This window comes from Chlorocebus sabaeus, chromosome 7 (genome assembly GCF_047675955.1).
Source record: "Chlorocebus sabaeus isolate Y175 chromosome 7, mChlSab1.0.hap1, whole genome shotgun sequence".
Lineage (NCBI taxonomy): Eukaryota > Metazoa > Chordata > Mammalia > Primates > Cercopithecidae > Chlorocebus > Chlorocebus sabaeus.
This window is the reverse complement of record NC_132910.1, coordinates 16,436,543-16,443,072: the sequence shown is the minus strand read 5'-3', so window position 1 is coordinate 16,443,072 and position 6,530 is coordinate 16,436,543.

The following is a 6,530-nucleotide window of genomic DNA, read 5'->3' as shown; positions in this document are numbered from 1 at the left end:
ATGTGCTGTAAATAAAAAATATTTACAATAAAAGATGGTTCCTTATCAATCCCTACAGATGCAGCCAATCTTCTCACCAGCTGTACAACACCCACTTCATCTGGATGTGCATGTGGAGCGATTCGTTTAGCCAGACCCCTGCTGACGGGCAATTCGGAGGTTTTCACTCTCTTTCCTTTAATCACTCTGGCCCCTACCGCTTCCTTTCCTTCATTCCAGCTAAGTGGGAGAGGCCTTCATGTGTCTCTTCATGAGGACATTGATACAGATCCTCATTTCTTCTAAAATGATCAGGGCCAAAGTTGCTTCCAGAAGTGACCAGGCAGCTTCTAGCAGAGGGTTCCATTTCCAGCCTACTGCCCGTACTATCCATAAGAGAGGAATTCAGAGCACCTGGGTCCTGCCAGACTTACAAAAGTTTATCAAGTTTTAAAATGTCTTTAAAATATCTTCAGGATATTTTTCAGAAGCCATGTCACGAAGATATAGAATCGATGTATATGTAATTGTAAATTACATACAGATTATAGTCTGCAGGTGTATTTGCATACCACGCTTGTTTTTCCAGTCTTAAGAACAAGTCATTATTCTTGCACAGCCATTGATCTCACGTTCTGATTTTTTTTAAGTTGCCTCAAAAGAGCATTTAATTTTAGCACCACAATAATGATGGCTCTGGAAAATAGTCTCCCTCCACACCCAACAGACTTTGAAATACAGGCATTTCAGGTATAAATAACAATTGGCATGTTACAGTATTGTCCAAAGATTCAATAACAAGTCATGAAAAAAAAGGTATATCTCGATTTCTTTCTAGAACAGGAAACATCTTTTTTTTTTTTTTTTTTTTTCTTTTCTGAAAGCTAAGCCCTGAAGCAAAATTTTGAATGTTGGTAAATTTGTCTGAAATAATCAAAAGGTCGTCTGGGAGGTAGCTCTGTAACAATCAAAGGTCAAGGTTTTGAGCCAGATGGGTCTGCATTTGAACCCCAGCTGGTTGCTCCACCATTTTTTTATGTGGAACCTGGGCTATGGGACATCCAGAAACTCCAGCGACCTCCTTTTGGAAATGAGACGAAGGTCTACCATGAAGATCAAGTGACGACCGAAAAGCACTGTGAATGGGCCTAGCCGGTAACAACACCCTGTGTTCATCACTCAAAGTGCGTGACGTTACTCTGTTTCTAAGCCTTTGGAAGCATGTGGATGAGAGAAAAGAGACTGGCTGCCTTGCTTGTTTCCTTTTGAATTCTGTCTTAGTAGAATGGGAGTGAGGGAGCCAGGCCCCGACCTCACAAAGGGCCAGTGTCTGTGGGCTCGGTGATGTCTGGGAGGCCCATTAGTCTGAAATGGGACCCCGCCAAGTTTTCATATGGTTTTCATATCACCAGGCTTGTTTTGACTTCTGCGAGCTTTCTTGTCACAATCCCGCTGGAAGCAAGGAAGTGCAGGTGGTATGAAGCAAAGCTACATGCACAGAGGTAGGGGTACCAGGGGTGCGGAGACAGAGAAACACCTCCAGGGCCTTGCAGAATCCCTGAGAACTGTCTTCCCCAGTGACTGTCTTCCCCACTGATTGTCTCCTCGCTCCCCTTCCAAGGCTCCCAGCCTCTGGCATGCATAGGCCTCTGAAGGACTCCTTCCGTCCGGTCTGCTCTTTCTTCCCAGAGGAGGATGGGCGGGAGAATTGGCAGACCAACAAAAGCCATTAGCAGCGTCTGGTCTGGCGGAGGCGCAGCATTTGGGGCAGTCCTGGGCTCCACTGGGCTGACGTGGGTTCAGCCCTCCATCAGCTGCCTTTTGACAATTGCACCCCAGGTCCCTTCCAGCTCAACTGGTTGTCCAGAAATAAAGTTGGGTTAAATTAGGCTCTTACTAGGTGCTATGTAAATGGAGTGGGCTCTTGATGACGCTTGTGGGTCTTTTATGGCAACAATAATAATGATAATAATAACTGATTTGCAAATATTGATTGAGCTCCAACTGTATGCCTGGCATTGTACAAGTCCTGAACAAAACAAATAAAAACAGCCGAGGCTTGCTGTGTTGACACTTTTGCAAAGAACTTTCCAGGTATTATTTTAATTAATCCGCTCATTATCCTTGTGAAATGGGTATTGCAATTACTTTTCTTCTTCAGATGAGGAAACTGAGTGTCAGAAAGATTAAGCAACTTGCCCCAAATAACATCACTAGAAAGGGAGCCACAGGTAAGGTTGTGGGCAAGAAAATGAAGCCAGGACCCCGACAACATTGTGCAGCTATTGTAACTGCCTACCAGGGGCAGCCTGAGAGTGCTCCTCTAAGACTTTGGTTCCAACCTGCTGCATCTAACCTTAACTGATGCACTGTAAAGATCTTTCCAGTTGGGAAATCCTGACTGTGTAAGCACAATGTCCTGCTTGACTCTCAGCCCTTTGCCCTCTAACCTTTATGGCTTTCACTTCCACCTCAAAATGGGGGCTTTCTCCGGGCTAAACAAAGGAGAGGGATTCTTAGCCCCAGAGCATGAGAGCCAGTCTCCCCTGCTCTTGCCACCACTAACTACTGGTTTTGAGACTAAGCTGCCATTTCCACCACACCTCCTCCTGCCATCCCTCCTCCCCCAAGGCCCTGTCTCGCTTCTCTGTCTGTTGCTGAGTTCCTCTTGAACAGGGCTCCAGCTTGTAGTTTGCTAACTGGGACAGGAGGGAAAGAGAGAGGTTTGGAAACTCCGGTGGGTCCTATTGTCTGCTACATGGAGGAAAGCTTCCAATGAATGGCTCAAACCAGTCAGTTTTGTGGGAGATGGGAGGATAACACTTTCACGTTTTCAGGCCTTAGGTCTGTTATCTAAATTCAAGGAAGTGGCAGAGCACAATCTCTTTGACCCTCATTTTCTACTCCAGACGCTGCACCTTTATCATAATCCAGACGTGACTAAAGCTGTGTCTCCTCCTTAATCTCAGTTTCAAACATCCCCCATGTCCCGCATCTTCTACTCCCCCAGCTGACTTCCTCCAGTAGCTCAACACAAATCATTCTTTGGCCCTAGTGGGTAGACGGTCCTATTAAGTTTACTGCCCTCACCTCCCTCCTTTCCTCATTTCTCCAGCTGAGCGTCCACTATCCATGTCTAGAGTCACTTTCTTGCAAAGACCCTCAGCCTCTTTACCTCTCTCTCTTCATTGTATTATCCTGGCAGAACGTAATCTAGTCAAATCCTATTCTGTGCCTGCATGCAGGCCAAAGGACAAGACCTGAGAAAAATACTCAGCCATGCTGGCTAGTCTCATTTTATGTTCCTGACCACCAATTTCAAGTCGGTCTTGAGTTTGCCCAATAATCCCACCATGTATCCCTAGTTGATTTACCTCCTTCTACTCCACTCTGTGACTGTTCCACACTTTCTCCTCCTTCCTCAACTCCACAACACCTCCTTGCCCATCTCCATCTCAGTTGCTGGCCTTGCTTTCAGCTTCACTGAGAGGATGAAGTACTCAGAGGAGAACTTCCACACTCTCTCCCCATTCCCATCAACCCTCCTTCCGGCTTCAGCGTCCACATCCTGACTTCCTCCTGAAAGGGGCATCAAAGATAAAGGTTTTCCTGAAACTGTCAACAAACTTCCACTTCCTCTATTTCATTGGCCAGAACTGTGTTATAGCCTTCCTCACTAAGATGGAGATTGGGAAATGGAAATTTACCTTTCTTTGCTTCTGCAACATAACCTATAAGGGCCCAGGAGTTGGGATTAGCTGTTGGATTAGACAGGTAATCCTGTCTGCCACAAATAGTCTTATTCTCCAAGACTTATTCATGACAGCAAGGTGGTTTCCTGTATTTAATACATTCTTTCTCCTGGAGGTTCCCTCCCTCATCAAAGTGTGGGGCCCTCACAGACACTGTTGTCCTAAGTGAAGAAATGTTTTTCAGCTAAGCTAAGAGGGAGATAGCTATTCCAAGTCTTTTGACTTCCTAACTCTAACTCTTAACCTTAATCAACACTTTTATTACATTGATCAGACTCAATTCACAACCAAAACATGAGAGTGTGGTTTATGTTTATATTCCTTTCTTCGGGATGTGTAGGTATTTTCTTTTCACTTCTTCAACTACTCATTTATGATGGGAATTGAGATTCATTTCTAAAAAAACCACAGATGCAATGAAACGATATACTAAGCAATGAGAAAAGAACAAAGGCTTAGCTAAAGGCTTAGCAATGAAGGTGTGAACGAGTCATATCAGAATATCCAAGATGAGGAATATGGATCCAGTTAAGCATGACTCTTAGGTCTGAGATTCCTGGGAATTGTAATGAATAGTGCATGATTGTCTTGTACAATGAAAGAATGGTTTTATGAAGCATCGACTTGGGTCATAAAATAAGTAAGTTTTGGTCAGGTGCAGTGCCTCAGGCCTGTAATCCCAGCACTTCGGAAGGCCAAGGCATGAGAATTGCTTGAGCCGAGGATTGTGAGACCAGCCTGGGCAACATAGTGAGACTTTGTGTCTACTAAAGTTAAAAAAAAATTACTGGGTGTGGTGGCATGTGCCTGTAGTCCCAGCTACTTGGGAGGCTGAAGTGGGAGGATTGCTTGAGCCTGGGAGGTTGAGGCTGCAGTGAGCCGTGATTGCACCACTGCACTCCAGCCTGGGTGACAAAGCAATATGCTGCTTCAAAAATTAAAAAGTTAAGCTTTGGCATCTGTGTCTCTGTCAGCTCCTTCGTGTCATAAATGCCTGTCGGGAAGGGTCATGGCAATGCGTGTATCTGCTGCTGTTGTGTAGAAATCAGTCAGTTGCAGAGGCTCCTCATTGGGGATGAGCTTGGAGATGACCAAAGGAAGCCCTATGAACTATTTTGAACACTGGTACATGCTTACCAGGTATGAGGTGTTGGGAGAGGTAAACACCCAACATACCAGGGACATTGCATTTGTCACATATACTACTGTGGAACTATTTCTTTTTATCTAACTAGAAGATGCTTTTCAAAAGCTCCTTCATAAGAATTCCGATTACATCTCATTGGCCACTTCTGTGGTGAGGATGCTGGAAAAGGAAATATCTAACAATGGGAAATGGAATAGCTATGGTAGGCTTAGACCAATCATGACATATCCTTTAGGGCTGACACATTTCTGACCAGAACAAAATAGAGTGAGAAAATCAACAATAATTGGTTAGGAAGAAATGATGTTTGGGGAAGGGGCTGGCTCCTGGAGGCCACCTACAGTGTCTGCCACAGAGGCTGTTTAGTGTTGTGGAGGGAATGCAGGCTTTGGAGCTAAAAAGACCTGGGTTCAAATCCTAGTGCTACTTTTTTCCAGCCAGGCAACTGTGGCTAAGCTCTCTGGTCTCTCTAGGACTCATTTTTCTTAGCTCTAAAATGTAAGTGATATGAATGAATAATCTATGTATTGCCTGGCACATAGTAGGGGCTCAGTAAATTGTCGCCAATATTATTACTACTAAAAATCTGTCAGGTTCTTTCTTGAAAGTTTTCACAGCCTCACCGCAGTCACTGAGGAGGGAAGTATACAGTAATTCCCATCTTGGCAAGAGTCTCGAACCTCAGAAGAGTTAGAACTAACCTAAGATCACATGGGAAGCTGGTGGCAGAGCTGGAACTCAGATCTGGAGGTGCAGATTTCCACCTTTCCCACCTTCTGCCTCCCCATGAAATTTTGATCTTCCAGTGCATGTGGACCAACCACTGGGGATGAAAACCCTTTTAGAAATGCCTTCTGAATTCCATTTTTCTGTATCCTAGAGAGACGCACTAAATGTCAGCAAAAGCAGAAAGCTTCGGAGGGCACCAGGACAGAATAGCCTGGTCCGTGCAGGGCCCCTTCCATTTCAAAATGTGAGCCAGGGCCCCATACAAATCAGTGAAGATCCCAGAAGAGATGGTTTATTTACACACGGAGGGGCGCGCACATTGGAGGGCTGCTCTTTCACCTGCCTGGTGTTGATTTCTCATTCATACCCATCCTGTTCCCATTCCTAATCCAAGTGGTTCAGTGTAGCCGACCTCAAATTCTCTGCTCCAGGGCTGGGCATGTGGTCTAGGCTTGGCCAATCAGCAATTTCTACCCTCTTGGCCAGGACACTTGATTCTGGAATGGACCTGTGACCCAAGCCAGCCAACTCAGGCTCAACTCTGGAACTTTTGCCAGGAGACAGGTCTTTTCTTTCAGCTGGGAGCTGCTAGCTGTGAGGTTGATATAAGCTTGGAGCTTCCAAGGACAACTGCCTGGCCAGAGACTGCTTAAGAACAAAGACAGGCAAGAGATGAGTAGCAGGCCTGAGACCTATGGACCTGTGGAGATTGTTGGAGACTATAAAATCCAGCCATGCCTAAACCTACCAAATCCAGCGTTAGATTTTCCCATTAAAAAAGCCTATACATTTTATTTTGATCCCTAAGACAGCTTAAGTTGGGTTTCTGCTATTTTTTCTCCAAGGAGTATCCTGACTAATTTGCAAAGAAAGATTCTTTTCCTATCGTCCCTATAAATCCATTAATCTACAAGATAAAATGA